Source organism: Achroia grisella, unplaced genomic scaffold (genome assembly GCF_030625045.1).
Source record: "Achroia grisella isolate CSIRO2021 unplaced genomic scaffold, CSIRO_AGI_Agris_v1 utg1847, whole genome shotgun sequence".
Classification (NCBI taxonomy): Eukaryota; Metazoa; Arthropoda; class Insecta; order Lepidoptera; family Pyralidae; genus Achroia; species Achroia grisella.
This window is the reverse complement of record NW_026712687.1, coordinates 2,000,399-2,016,292: the sequence shown is the minus strand read 5'-3', so window position 1 is coordinate 2,016,292 and position 15,894 is coordinate 2,000,399. Positions and strand designations below refer to the sequence as shown.

The 15,894-nt window shown below is 32.5% G+C and overlaps 1 protein-coding gene across 1 annotated transcript in view; it reads right to left on the bottom strand.

The window, feature by feature from the left end:
• The window catches only part of LOC131841556 (irregular chiasm C-roughest protein-like), a 111,086-nt gene extending 96,165 nt beyond the window's left edge, over positions 1–14,921 (bottom strand). Inside the window, exon 1 of the mRNA XM_059189873.1 lies at positions 14,632–14,921. The gene's annotated coding sequence lies outside the window, so the exon portion shown is untranslated. The remainder of the gene's footprint in view (positions 1–14,631) is intronic.
• Between the last annotated feature and the right edge of the window lie 973 nt (positions 14,922–15,894).

Genomic DNA, 15,894 nt, shown 5'->3' with positions numbered 1-15,894 from the left:
TATAGAGGTATATTTGATACATTTGACATAAGTAACACTAAAAAGGGCTTTGCTTACCAAAAAACAGAAATGAGTCAACATCAAAGCGACCGCAACGTGTCGCGGTTCCGTCTAATGAGGATATCTTCCAAGTAACAAGGTACGTGACGGTTCGAATAGGGGATCCACCGCTGGGATGTGGGTGGAATATATTTTACATATAAACATCCCATAAAACATCACGACTGTTTTTTCAGACGGGGTAGATAGACGCATTGTTTTTTGTAGATGAAAATGCAGCACAAGTAATTTGCCACGTTAATCGGATTATGGAGCAATTACTAAAATAAAGTATCATCTGATAAATTAAATACTTGAGAGGTCCACATATCGCACGGTGTAAGTAAATTCCAGGCGAGCCTGAGTTAGTAAATTTCTGACTAACCCTCTGGTGATGTAACATGTCGATAATGCTTAGAGATAGGACACACCATTATTTTAAAATAATAATAATAAATATTTATTTTATATGCATTATGCGTAGTGTTACTTACAATTTCTTAAATCTAATTTCAGTAAATTAAAAAAAACATGAGAGTAACAAATGAACACAACACTATACACTATAATTACATGAATATCGACCCCGAAACCTATTCTCTGCCGCATGTTTATATCTCCTTAAGAAGAAATATCCAGCGCCATTGCGATGTATTTAATATCATTACCACAGCGCTGTCTAATACAAATACCAAATGATAATTACGAATTTGACAGCCTCTATGGTCTAGTTGTTTAGCTGCAAACATTTGTATTCATAAGTCTAGGTGGTTTCTATATATCTTACTATATGCATGTATTTACAGTAAAAAAGTATCTAAGTATTTATAGAATAGAATAGAATAGAAAATCATTTATTCAAATAAACTTAATTTAAGCACTTTTGAATAGTCATAACAATTTGTTTTTTATCTACCACTCGTTCGGAAAGCTGTCTCATCACAAGAAGAACGAGCAAGAAACTTATATCCGTTGTCTAGTACCCATAATACAAGCTCTGCTTACCGTGGGACTAGATGGCGCTGTCTTAATTGTCAAGAGAGTTATTTATTATTATTATTATAAGTACTTTTTCACTTCTGGTGTTTACAGTAGATAAACATCGTTGCAATAAATAATTATTTTAAACAGTTTAAAAGTTATGACGCTGTAATCTTTAGCGGTATGCTACTGAGGGACGGCAGTAAAATGATGCCGCTGAGTCATTCAATGGCGCCCAACAGCGCGTATTACGAGATGCAGACGACGTCGCGGGCGGTCGCTAGTATTATATACTATGAAGACCACGTTCCTCATCATAAAATAAATATCACTGCAATAGCTCACCTGATAGTAAGTGGTAACCGTTGCCTATATTTACATGAAAAAATTCTATCTTATTAAAATCTACGACACTCGTAATTCTTTTAGAACTAAATGTTGGTAATAAACGATTTTTTATTAATAGCTGTATTTTTTTCTTTATAATATAAGAGACTAACGAGCTTGCGGTTCACTTTATGGTAAGTGATTAACGCCGCCTATGAACGCCCGCAGCACAAGAGCAGTTGCGGTACCGGACTTTTAAGAAGGAATAAGCTCTTTTCTTGAAGGTTTCAATATCGTATCTGTTCAGAATCGCCTCCCAGCAAGGTGGGAGGCGATTCCACGATGTGGTTGTATGGTAGGGAAAAAATTTGACAATTATAAACGTTCTCCGTGAATCATCCAGATGAAACGGTATTCAACCGCCGTAATTTTTTTAGAACTAGACGTTAGAAATAAACTTTGTTTATTATTATCTATAGGTATGGAACCTTTTGTCTGCGACTAGAACTCGTAGTTCTGTTGTTACTATTTCTTCCACGTTAACAATGGATGCAAAATCGATCTACGTTAACGAGATATTCGCAAAGATTATTCCAAGTTATGTGACACAAAATCACCTAACAGCTATCGATGGCATGCTCACGCCATAGAATCAGGCTGTGTGGGCGGACGAGATATTTTCTCTTTAACGGGGCCGCGTTTCGCAACTTATGTGTAACTTTATAATAAAAAAATAACGTTTTAAGGTTTGTATTCAAGGTTGTTTGCAACACAATAAAACATATCGTCAGGAGTGATATCCCAAAGTGGATGGCCAGAGATTTTTTTCATGAATAATAACCATATGCGCCTGCGCTAACTATATACTCGCGAGACACTAGTAGAAAATGATGATCTTTCCTTATGAGAGCAGCTATGGAGTGGAAATCTCTTCCAGCGACAGACTTTCCTGCCTGTTGCAACATTGGGTCTTGCAAGTCAAGAGTGAGTAATTAAAAATGGAACCCGCAAGGAACCCGCTAAATTTTTAACTAAAAAATGTATGATAAGCATGAGGTCAGATCAATTACCCCGTTACAAATCTACATGATCCAGGTATCCAGGGCGAATCGGGTAAATCTCAACCTGACATGGTATATTGCTAGTTAAGGATCATTAGTCCACATTACTAACTATCCCCTTGAACACAGGTGAAAATAGTATTGCGTTTTTATGTGTCAATAACACTAAACTCTAAATCAACAGCTACAACTAACTATCAACAAGCTGCGTAAGACTTACGTGACCGATAAGCCTTAAGTATTGGCTTACAATGAGAAGTTTTATGTCCTGATAAGAGCGAGGGGATTTAACGACACAAGTTGTCAGGCACCAATGAAAACAATATGTAATTTAGAAAGTTTCCAATGACTTATATGATGATGTTTTGATTTATCTTGAGCAGTGTTTCTCGACCTTTTTCAGTGTACGGGCATCTAGAAAATCACACAATTCCACAATTCCAAGGACCCTATTAATGAAATACAGAAAATTATTTGAAGCAATTAATTATTACTGCAAAGAAAGAATTAAAAATATTGTGTCAATGTAGAGATTGATGTTGCATTTTTAAAACTATTAGTAATATTTGAGAGTAGTGTTTACAAAACTACGTGGCATTTATGTATTAATTTTTATGTCCAAGAAAAAGACGGTGGACTCGCCCACATCTGGGGATCTTGACTGATTTTGAGATATAAACTAACTCTATTTTATTATGTACATGTTATTTATCTAAACGCATAATGCATACTAATATTATAAATATGAAAGTGTATCTGTTGCTCAACTTTTCTCGGCTAAACGTCTGAGCGATTAATAAAATATAACATGAAGAGTTATAGAATCACGATGATATCCGTAGGCTCGTACTAGCTTTAATTCTTATTTTCATTGCTAATAATTGCTATGTGGTTAATTTATATGCAGTCAAAGTGAGAGCCAGAGGTATACCAGCGAACCTACACCCGTGTACTGCTCGGAGTTTCCCTCTCTGCTACACGCTGGATCCAGCACCCGAACGGGGAATGCTAAGAAGTTCGTCTCTTTCTCAAGCAGATGAAGTCACAGGTTACAGTAAGTATATCATAAAGACAAAATCTTAATAGGAAAATCCTTAACATAATAACAATAACAGGCCACTGTCCCTCAAACGAACACTAAGACAATAGGTTCTACTGACTTATTGTCGTAACTATTTTGAAGCCAAAGACACGTAATCATAAAGTGTGGTCACACAATATACAGAAATCCTTGGAACAGACAGGTCGCTCTGTTAAACTTATTATGCTACCTGAAGGGTTCTGAAAGGATGGCACTTAACACCGTGTAGACTATCAGCTTATGGCAGCTTGCCATTACCAATTACATAAAAAAATCATTCTATTCTATTTAATCTACTGAATATTTACTCAGTATCTCAAATTACTTTTTGTAAGTTCGTTGAAATAACATGGTGGGCGTTCTTTTAATTAATTACTCACTTAATGAATTGCAAATGCATAGGCGTAAACCTTAATGCCTTACGCCTCCTTCAGAAAGAATAAAATATAAGTTGAAACGGTATCTTCACTTGCGAAAGTAACAAGTATCTCAATTACCGTACTTCAAGTTAATTAGACTGTTACTTCTCTGAAAATAGGGCTGCTGAAATAAGGTTAACGAATAACAAATACAGTCGTCATGAATTTTATGAAAATACTAGATTATTATCGTTACTTCTTTACATAGTAAAAAACAACTGTCTGTTTGCTTATATCTTTTAAATTACGCAACAGATTTTAATTCAGTTTACAGCAATAGATAGAGTGACTCAAGAGGAAGGTTTATATGTATAAAACATGTATGTTATAGTGTAGAACAAACCAAGAAATTCAAAGATTTGTAATACATCCTTTTTAAGCCGGGACGAGTCGCTAGTAATATTATAAATGGAAATTCGTATCTACCTGTTTGTTACTTTTTACCTTTTTACCTATTTTACCTTTTTGTTATTTTTTCATGATTATTCGTAAACGTGAATTGTTTTTAATGAAATTCGATGGACATATGCTATTGTGAATATCAAAACTTAAACTGGAAGGAAGTGAATTAGAGGATGAGAGTATAAGTACAAGAAGTTGCTAGTAATATAATAATAATAATAAAAACTCCATAACAATTCACATAGCGCCATCTAGTCCCTAAATAGAACTTGTGTTATGGGTATTAAACAATTAATGGAAATAATTAAATATTTTTTTGTAAATACATGTGTAATATACATAACAATACAAACAATCATATTTATTAATAAAACTGTTTGTACTGTGTGGGGAACTTGTTTAAGCCCACGGTTCCGTGATAATGCTATTGATTGATTGATGAGGGATGTTTTTGATAAATAAAACCGCCTTGGTTGAATGCTACTCTCTCTGAACACTGATTTTTATTACTAAAATAAATATAATGAGGTGAAATGTATAGAAATGAAATTGCATGTGTAGGCAATTGTGTATTGCACAGTAAGCAGGCATGTGCGGTTGCCCTGTGTATGAGGAATTGAACTTGCGACCATCGGAAGTAAAGCGGTATGCTTAACCGCTAAACCACCAACGTCGTTATTTTAAGTTCATCTACAATGTCTGTATAATTAGTAAGATTATAAATATTAATATATTATAAATATAAGACAAATTCGTACACAAAAACTGACAACCCTACACCCAAGTTCCCGCGAAGGTTTATTGGCTCTTTAGCATATTATTAGCCCTTCCTTTACAGCAAAGATCAGCTGAACTGATACAAGATGAGCAATCGAGATGAAGCTGTATCGGATACGATGGTTGATTACGGTGGAAACTTCTTAACGTAATCTTTATTATACGTGTCAGATGTTTTTATAGGTTTATTTTGACGGCCTCGGTGGTCTAGCGGTTTACCACACCGCTTTACTCCCGATGGTCGCGGGTTCGATTTCTCGCATGGTACAAATATTTGCGCTGTCTCTCTGACTACTTTGGTTTGATAACGGTGTTTTCATTACCAGAGAGTCTGCTAGAAATATATTTTTTTTTTTCGGAAATACATACATAGAAAACTCTCTGACCGATACAAATAATCATACGCATGAATATAAATGTTTGTGCGTTCGAGGAATAGAACCCGCGATCATCGGACGTAAAGCAGTATGCTGAACCGCTAGACCACCGATGTCATATTCACTCTTAAGTCCATTAAAACAGGTTCAGCCACAGTCGTCAAAAAGTAACAAACAGACAGAAATAAGTTCTGTAGAGTTTTATATAATAATATTATAGAGTATGATTAGTATGTTAACGCTTTTACAAATTACACACATGACCATTCAAGGTAATAATTAATTTATAATCATTACAAATTAACTAAACTTAAATGACAATATAAAAAAAAATATTACTTTCGTGTTTAACCAGACATTCGAATATTTAACTATTATAGTATATAATTGTCTCGGAACATTCAATTTGTAACTCGGCAAACGATTGTATAATTATACGTTTGAGGTTTCTTCGAAAAATTCAAGAGATGTGAGCTTCATTTTCTTATTATATTATCTTTAGGTACAAGTAATATGTAAATTAAGGTTTATAAAGATGTTTTTTACTCCGTCTACATAATAGTAATATTAAAAATATATTTTTATTTATTTATATTCTATATTGGACTAATTACATAACAAAAAAATGTTAAATATATATAAACTGATACAAAAGGTTATCGCTAACCAATCTCTTACAGACTACCTTTGGGTGGATAGAGAAAGTAAAAGTAAAAATAAAAATAAAATAAGAATTCACTATTACTACCTGTTACCGGTGTATTTGTCTGTATTTTGTCGTATAAAATATACGATCATAATAATTGAATCTGTGATGTATTCAAGTCAAATTTAATTAACAACGTGAAAATGAAGCAAAAACATACACAAATAGATATATATATACGCATTTATAATATTAATATCGATGGAGGAACTTTTCTTTATTTATGTTGAAATCAACAGCCTAGAAAACAAGTTTAAAGCTTATAGCTTTGAAAATATCTATATACTAATACTTCCCTACAAAATTTCATCCCTTTTACAACCCTTTTTTCGCATTAAAAAGTAGCCTATGTCTTTTCTAAGGGTCTAGACCATCTGTATACCAAATTTAATTTACATCGGTTCAGTAGTTTTGCCGTGAAAGCGAGACAGACAGACAGAGTTATTTTTGGCATTTATAAGTAAGGATTAATAATAACAGCAAAAACTGTATCAAAATAAAATCTACAAATTGGACACTACCCACGGCGCTCCCAGAGTTACTCAATGACAATACTCGTTCCAGGTATCGAACTGGTTTTTTGTAGTGATCCCACTCTCGTAATTGATCCAACAGGTGCGTTGCTGATGTTTATTTTCATTCGCCAAGGTGAGTTTTGGGCAATAAAAAAACAAGAGCAATATACACTGACGCTACTCAATTCAGGGTAGCTTTTAATCGACTTCTCAAAAGGTCTTTAATTAGACAAAAATTTTTCGGTTTAGCAGACCACTTCACATCCGATGGTAGCGGGTTCGATTCCTGGCATGGTAAAAACAATTGTATTCATGAATATGATTGTTTATATTAATCTGGATATTGTATGTATGTATTTACAAAAAAATGTATACATTTACATCAGTTGTCTAGTACCCATAAGCTTTGTTTAACTTGGCACCATGTGATTTGTCCAGCGATATTATTATTACTTACATATAACCTAAAATCCTCAGTGATAATATGGTTTCCCATAGATAAAAGATTTTTTTAATCTGTCATTTTCTTTTGTTTATCTATTACAGACAAAAATCTAATCTTTTCTATTATTAATTTTGGTATCTATGAAGCTGACTGTATATAGAATTATCTTTCAGTTATCCTTTAGGATAAACAGGAAGATTAAAAGGCGGCACAATGTCAAACATTCATAAATAGATATTTAATGCTTGTTTATATTGAGTACAGTTTTTAATCTTAACGGCGACAACCTCGGTGGTCTAGCGATCTAGCACACCGCTTTACGTCCGATGGTCGCGGATTCGATTCCTCGGCACAAACATTTGTATTCATGAGTATGATTGTTTGTATCGGTCTGGGTGTTTTCTATGTATAATATGTATGTATTTACAAAAAAAATATCTATGTATATGTATCAGTTATCTAGTACCCATAACACAAGCTATAGCTAGCTTAACTTGGGTCTAGATGGCGCTGTGTCAATTGTTCTGAGATTATTATTATTATTATAATCTTAATACACACCAAAGCGGTAAAATTATATACTGTAAATGAACATTCCACTCTTTTATTAAGGGTTTCGGCCTATTTTTGGTTTACACTGATGGGGTACCAGTGGAGGATGATAAGATGAGCATGATGTTAGGTTAGTTAGCCCATCGTGGTAAATTGACTATGAATTTATCACGATGGTTTCCAGGGGGAACCACGTGGATTTCAACAGGACTTGGTACATTGCCAGCAACAGAGTTATTAGTCCAACTCCGTGACCTGTAGCACTGCGACCTGCTTAGATATATCGTTCTCGCCCTTTTTTACCTGCCTAGACCCGTCAGTGACAAGAGAAGGATATTCTTAGGAGCGATGGTTTTTATCTCTTCTCAATGGAGAAAATCTTTTAAATGAAGATATTTCGTATATGCATGAGTGGGCTACAACCACATGGGATGTTTGCTGTTCCAATTAGCAAAATCTTCATTTTTTTTTTAAGTTAAAACACCCTTTTCTAACTTAGGCCATTATTAAACATTAGGAAGACAAGATTGATAGTAATAGGTATTGTTACCCCATTGTTCCCAATATACCGTGTTATACTAATTCGAAAATGTATGTTTTGGAAATAAGAGAAAACAGCAGCAGATTAAAGATTAAAATATATTAAAATGATAAAATTTACATGTTGATATTAGAAAAATTCCTGATATATTAAAAATGATATATTCTATAAAAATGTACAAACAACTAATTCTACGATGGCCAGTATTATACTTCCAACAGTATGTTACGATACTGATTAAAAAAAAAACAGATTGAGTTTCTTGCCAGTTCTCGAGTTCCGTAGCTAGTCGAACTGGATAATTATAGTAAATTCGATCACCGAACTATACAAATATTGGATTCAAATAGTTATACTCCATATTTTTAATGTTTGTAGTATGCGAACATAGCAATTATATCAAGACTCATACAAGCAATCATATAAAAACAAAAGTTTATACTAAACGAGATTCAAACCCGCAACCATCAGATGCAAATATAAATACTAAAGCACTAGACTACTTATACCTAATTGTCTGACAGATGTTGATCAGGATCTAAATATACAGTCTGAAGTTGAAACAAGATCCTGTTTATAAGAAGCGTGTAGTGCAATAATTACACCAATAATGGCCAGACGACTGCAAAATATCGGCGTTTTTTATTTATTACTGTTATTAAACTTTTCGATGTTGAGTAATTTGTGATCCCTTCCACTTTACGGTTGAAGGTAAAACTGGCGAGTAGGTCGGAGGTTTCGGGTTTGTGAGTATTTATATCCTTCAAAAGTTTCATTCGGAAAGATTAAATTTATTTTCGTCGGCACTCTGTTTAAGAAATATATTTAGGTGTTATTTATACTTCCGGACTAATATTATAATTGAGAATATGCGACTGTATATTGTTAACTTTTTACTATTAAAATGCTGAAAAGATTTTTAATTTCACTTAATAACAATTATAGTTATCTAGGACATTTTATAAAGCGCCATCTAGTCCCAAACTAAGCAGAGCGTACACTATAAGAACTAAACAAATAGAAATACTTAAATACTCATTTTTATAAATTTGTTCATAATAAACAGACCCAGACTAATACAAATAAACATACTGAGATGTAGATAAATTGTGGCAGAAGGACGCACATAGAATATAAAGACAGGATATTACGAGGATATACACAGATTATGAAATATGAGATTATAAAATGAGAAATCACATTCAGGATATTACAAAGAAAGCAGACGAAGTCGCGGGTAACAGCTAGTTTCTCATAAAAGCTCAATATTTCAAAAAGTTACGATACAGGCAACGTAATAAAAACTTTCACTTCGGCGTGTACTATTTATTACCCCATTTCCGAATAAAGAAGCATAACAATTACCGTAACGGCGTCGCTAATAATGTGCCGAAAATGTGGGGAAATGCCCACTGTTTAAACTGGTAAAACTAATATTGTGACCATCCGTTACAGTTTAAGCAGGACAGTCCCGTTTTCAGAGAGGAGTTAATGTACCGCTGTTCCAGAGTAAAAAAATCCGTTTGGCAAACTGTCTTCGGTAAGTTTGTGTAAGTAAAAAGTGGGACACGCTTGAAGCCTAAAAAAAACAAGAGTGAGACGCTTACCGACTTAAAATGTTAATCTATGCAAATCAGCAGTCTCAACATTAATAAGAAAAAAAAGGATTTTCTTATCTTTGGTAATTAAAATTCGGTAATGTTTGTAAAGAATTAATTTGGATAGAAATAAAACTACATAGTTTTATTATATTAAATGAATACATGAAAAACATTATTGTACTATATGAAAGAGCACTCTCTTATCTTGTAAAATTATCGTGTCACAGTTTTCGTTCCCATACTCCTCCGAAACGGCTTGACCGATTCTCATGAAATTTTGTGAGCGTATTGAGTAGGTCTGAGAATCGGCCAACATCTATTTTTCATCCCCCTAAATGTTAAGGGTAGTCCACCCCTATTTTTTTTTTTATTTTAAGGCAAAATAATGTTTTCCGGGACAGCTAGTAATATACATAAATAAAGAATGAGCTAAGATGAAATCCGATAGAAAAAGTGGATGAATATGATATGCTAGACTAACCTAACTAACTTACTGATATATAAAGGCTAGACCATAATGATAACAATGATAGCTAACAAGCAAATATAAAGTTGACTCCACAAATGTTATATTGCATATAATTATTTCTGGATAGCCATGGCCATCCTTATTATCTGGGAATATATAAAATAGTACAAGACCTATTCTCAGGCATACAAAACATACATCAAATTATTATTATTATTCATTATTATTTAATAAAAAAAACGCTTTAGAGGAGTTCGTTAACAAACACTATAACACGAGGTTTTTATATAGGTATTACAGATAGTTATGTACAGCACTAAATAAAAGGAAAATTAAACAAGCCATTTTATTTACCATTAAGAAAATTAAAAAACAATCAAGAACAACATTAATATATTATATATTGGCTATGCTTGTAATGCTTTTTAATAGATAACTAACGCTTTTTGATGTCAAAAATAGATTCCGACTAATATTTTCTGTCTTCATATGAAATTTCATTAATATCCATTTAGTCGCGACAAGGTAACATATACACAGACAGACACACATTCGAATTTATAATATTAACTACGGATATATATTTCAACTTCTTAATCTTTCAGTTATCCCAATTTGACAATAAACAAAAATGGTCACATTAGTCAAAACCAATAAATCTCTATTAATTTTACTCACTTTGATAGATAGATGTCGATCAGACTGAGTGAGGCAACACTTGGATGGAGAAACGCGCGATGCCTACTTGTGGATAATCATTCGGAATAAACGGTGATCTTTTTTCTCTCGATTTGAAGGTAGTTTCCGTATTTATTCCGACTAACTAGTTTCACTGAAAATTACCGCTTTCCAACTTAGAAGGCATTTATCGACGTAATTTTAATTTTAGTACAATAATATGTTGAGTTCGAGAGTAAAAGTACAGTCATATTCATAAACTCTGACATTATTAGCAAAAATACCGTCATTTCATCGACCGTCCTTGAGATGGCAAAAAAAACAAGTATCAAAGAACATTATGGTATTTCTTTTATATACATCAAGAAACGCAATAAGCTCCGTAACTAGCTTATTAATATGTATTTCCACTAATCCACTAATTAAGCTAGCTTTTCGTGCAAAGAGATTTCTAGTTTGGAAAATATAATATTATTTTCCCAGCAATATTATTACGTATATTCATGAAAAAGGAGGATTAAGAAAATGAATAGTAACATCTTGAGTTGCAATCACGTTCTCTTGGAACTTTTCGACTTTAATTATAGTTAGCGCCAGTGAAATGAAATCAGAGTGCATTACGATGTTTGTTTAATGGTGTGGAGGGTGAGATTTGGCGGTGAAATTAAAGAGTACTCTAGCATGACACCTTAGCTCTTGTAATTGCAACGTTTGAGTGGAATCTTGTCTGTCTTATCAATATTATGACCCCGAAACTTTGTGAGTATGTATAGATGGATGATTACATGGGTTTTCATGAAACTTTATAGTAACATAGATAGCTTGTACACCAGAATAACACATAGGCTATGATTTAGAAACATGAAAATTGAGCTAAATATACTGATAAATGTAAAGTAAATGCAGACGAAGTTGCGTGTATCACATAGTAGTGCTACAAAGGTTATATTTCTTAAATTCATTATTTTAATTTTGGTTAAATATAACAGAATAGAAAATAATTTATTCAGATTCCTTACATTGAAATACTTTTGAATAGTCATCACATTATTTAAAAAAAACTGTGTACAAAAAAATACGTAAATAAAACGATAATAATCATCACCTCTAGATTTTGGGTGAAATATGCAATAACAGATGAAAACGATCGCAATATGCAAATGCATATCCAAATAAATGCAAATGCATTCCGGTATCTAGACATAACAATCCCAATTTCAAGATTAAATTGTCCAATATGAAACCGAATAACGGGTCCTAACGAAAATCGAAGCCAAAAATTTCTTTCATATAAAAAATATTTAAAAACTATTGACGACCTCGGTGGTCTAGCTGCTCAGCACTCCGCTTTACTTCCAATGGTGGATGGGTTCGATTGCTCGCATGGTACAAATATTTGTATTCTTTATTATATATTTTTATATCGTCTGAGTGTTTTCTATGTTTGTGAAAAAATATATCTATTTATTTGTATTAGTTGTACACAGACTCTGTTTAGGTTGGGGCCATTATTACTATTATTATAATTATAAATATTAATAAATTATAATAATATTAATATTATGCAGTAATGGCAATCATAGTTGTTTACCATGCGACTATTTTTGCCCCTTCACGCAAACGTAGTCCTGAGATATATATAAGTAAAGTAAAAAAAATGTCAACACTTTTTTTTAATCATGTACACCCGCCATCCCAGTCGCAATTCAAAGGAAATAAACCCAACCGAAATGGAGCAAATCTTCGTAAATTCCACGTAGCACCGCAGAATATCGATCAGCATTCCTTACGGCAACGTAAAAGCGTATTATTACGTATTACCACACCGCAACCGAATTCCAAATACCACACCAACTAACAACAAAATGTTGTGACAACGTTTCGCGCACAATAACGTCGAGCAAATTACGTCGCATAAAGATAATTTCCTCACGTGACTAGCACAATGTTTTGACGTATACCTAAATGTTGTACTTATGTTAATGAATGAACGGGACGTGTGATGCTTTTTGTTCAAGACATGTTGCTGAGAAATGGCGTTTTTGTTCGTGCAATTAGTCTTTGTCGTTTTATCAACCGCTGTCTCTGTGGATGCTACATTATTGTAGCTATATGAACTAAATACCACATAAACGAAACACTATATGTAATAACTGAACCAAAGACATTAGTATACATTAAAGGTTTTCAAATTGATTTCGTCAATATTACACATGTTCGAAAAAGAGTAAGTACTTAGAAGTCAGCAAATTTTTCTCAAAACTTATAGGATATTCGGTTTTAATTTCTATTATAATATTAGTAAATTAATTTTATTTAAAAAAGAACTTGACTGTTTTAGATCTGACATCAATTGAAAATTTAAAAATAACGCATGTTTGCATTTTAAGCTGACCTACTCAAATAAGATAAAAAAAATTGTGAGTGTAGTTATTTTAGTTTGTTTTAAATTGTAACGGTAAGCATTACTATTAATACACCTACTTTACATTAATTATTATCATTGAAAGTAACGGAAGGAAGATATTGGCTTTTATTAATTTTTTTGACGTACTGTTTCACCAAAGGTCGCAATTTTTCTCACCCTCTATAATGTCAATATATCTGGATTTTTAACGCAACGCGTAGCATACAGTCTGATAAATTTTAATGAAGAGGGTATCCCTGTTTTCATCTTCCGAGAGATCTAAAGATGACACAATGACAGTACATATTAAATATTTGCGACTGAAACTGTCAAAATGTCTACATGTAGTCCGCAAATTATTGGCATTATATTTGATTTAATTTTTTATTTACTTTGATTACGAGATTAATTCATTATTATAAACTTATTATCCTCTTATACTGTTAAAATATATTCACAATCGTTATTAGATAACGTTTTTCTCTACTTTGACATTGCCCAATTTATGTACTTCAGAATTCCTAACTTCAATTTAATTCTTCTTTTTCTAATTATTCTACCATTTATTTTACAATAAGATTAAATAATATAAGTTATACATACTAATTAATTGTACCTATATTTGTTATAGCATGGAAGTAATCGTTTTATAAATTGGTAAATAATCTATTATTCTTGCTTACAAATAACGATAACTCACGTGAAACTAGTAAAAAATTGTTTTTAATAAGACTAAACTGCACTTGGCATAACTTTGTTTATATTAATTTAGTTCATAATATATTTTACAATACTGATAATAAAATAACCTAACAGACTCAATGTTATCATATTTTGAAATAATATTACAGCTTCTTCTTCAGCAGAAATTTCTAACAAATAATGACTACTTAACACTTTTGTCACTTATCATGACATTATATCAATATTAATAATGTGAAATTGTATTTTTTATTTGTTACCTTAATTATTAAACCGGTCATTAAGGAAGAAGGATTACCATAAGAATTTATCCCTGTCAAATTATGGTGATCACGCGGACTAAGTTCTAAATAAAATTAATGGATTATAGAGAAAAGAGACCAGCTTGGAAATTCAAAAGGAACAATAATAGTGAATAATATTTAACTAGATATTAAGTATTATGGTTTTGATACTGGTTTGATAATATGCTAAAGAATGGCATAATTAAATGCAAAATAGTGTTAACGCTTCAAAAAACTAATACAAATTACTAACAAACAACAACTAACCTTCACTCGACGTCACGAAGCTGAAACTTAATCCTTTCAGGTCGACAATCAATCACATTAAAAATCCAGCGCCCAAACACACAATATTCACTAAAGAAAACAATATCCGTCTTTCAAAAACGCATTTAAGTCACTACCACTAATATACCTAATTACCACAACGTCTAAAATTTACCACACTCACTATTACCACTAATGTTAGTAACGTTTTTCGCAGCGATTATTTGGCTGTCGTAACACGAACGACGCGGCATAAACTGGCGGTACACGATACGTATAACTCTTGTGCCTTTTAGCCAGTAACTGAGGGTGTATGTAAGCTCAGTGGGCCCGGCCAGGCTGCGTGGCAAATACCATACAATGCAGACGATCAGAATAGGTACTAATGGTTTGGGCGCGAAAATTATTGTATAAATAATAGGTAATCATTACAAACATACAACTAATTACCATCAAATTAAGAATCAAAATGGAATAAACAGTGATAATTCTAATATTTATTTTTAATAATGGATATAATACTGTACATACTACATACACATAATACAAACATTTAGTTACTCTCTTACAAAACACAAAAGCAAATAAAAGGTATACATTTTAAATCCATGCACTAAATATATTATAAAAATATTATCAAGAAAACAAATAATAAGGTTTATGAAGAGAAATTCAAAACTCTGAAGGAATATATAATATATTTTATATAAAACATACCATTAATGCTTTTTAATTACAAATCTTAATTTCGAGGCTAATCAAGATACTTGCCCGATCTTACCCGTGGATTATTAAATATTTGATGACAAAAATAGTAATGAAGGGTTTATTTTTAACGTAATGAAAACGTAGTTTTTCATATATTTACATCTTAAAGTTTAAATGATTATAATATGTCCTATTCAAAATAATAAGAACACATCTGAAATTTTCTTGCCACTTTATCTTTGACTCGACAACGACCTTAATCTGAAATCCCTTTTCAACTCCTCGTGCCTCTCATTATTGATCTCTTTCACTCCTCGCTACCGGTGCAATAATATATCTTTCTTGCTTCCACCTGCTAAAGCTCTGATATCTCCGTTCCCTTCTCTCACCACTGCAGAGCCTCAAAAACGAGGTAGTGGCGCCATGGTATCAACGTGTGCGTTCGACATAAGGAATTTTTCCTTTACAATATTCACAGCGTAGCGAACAGCCGGTGTTTTCCTTATAACACTGGCATTTTCTTTTGGATTGCTACAGTATTCTTGTTGCATGTGG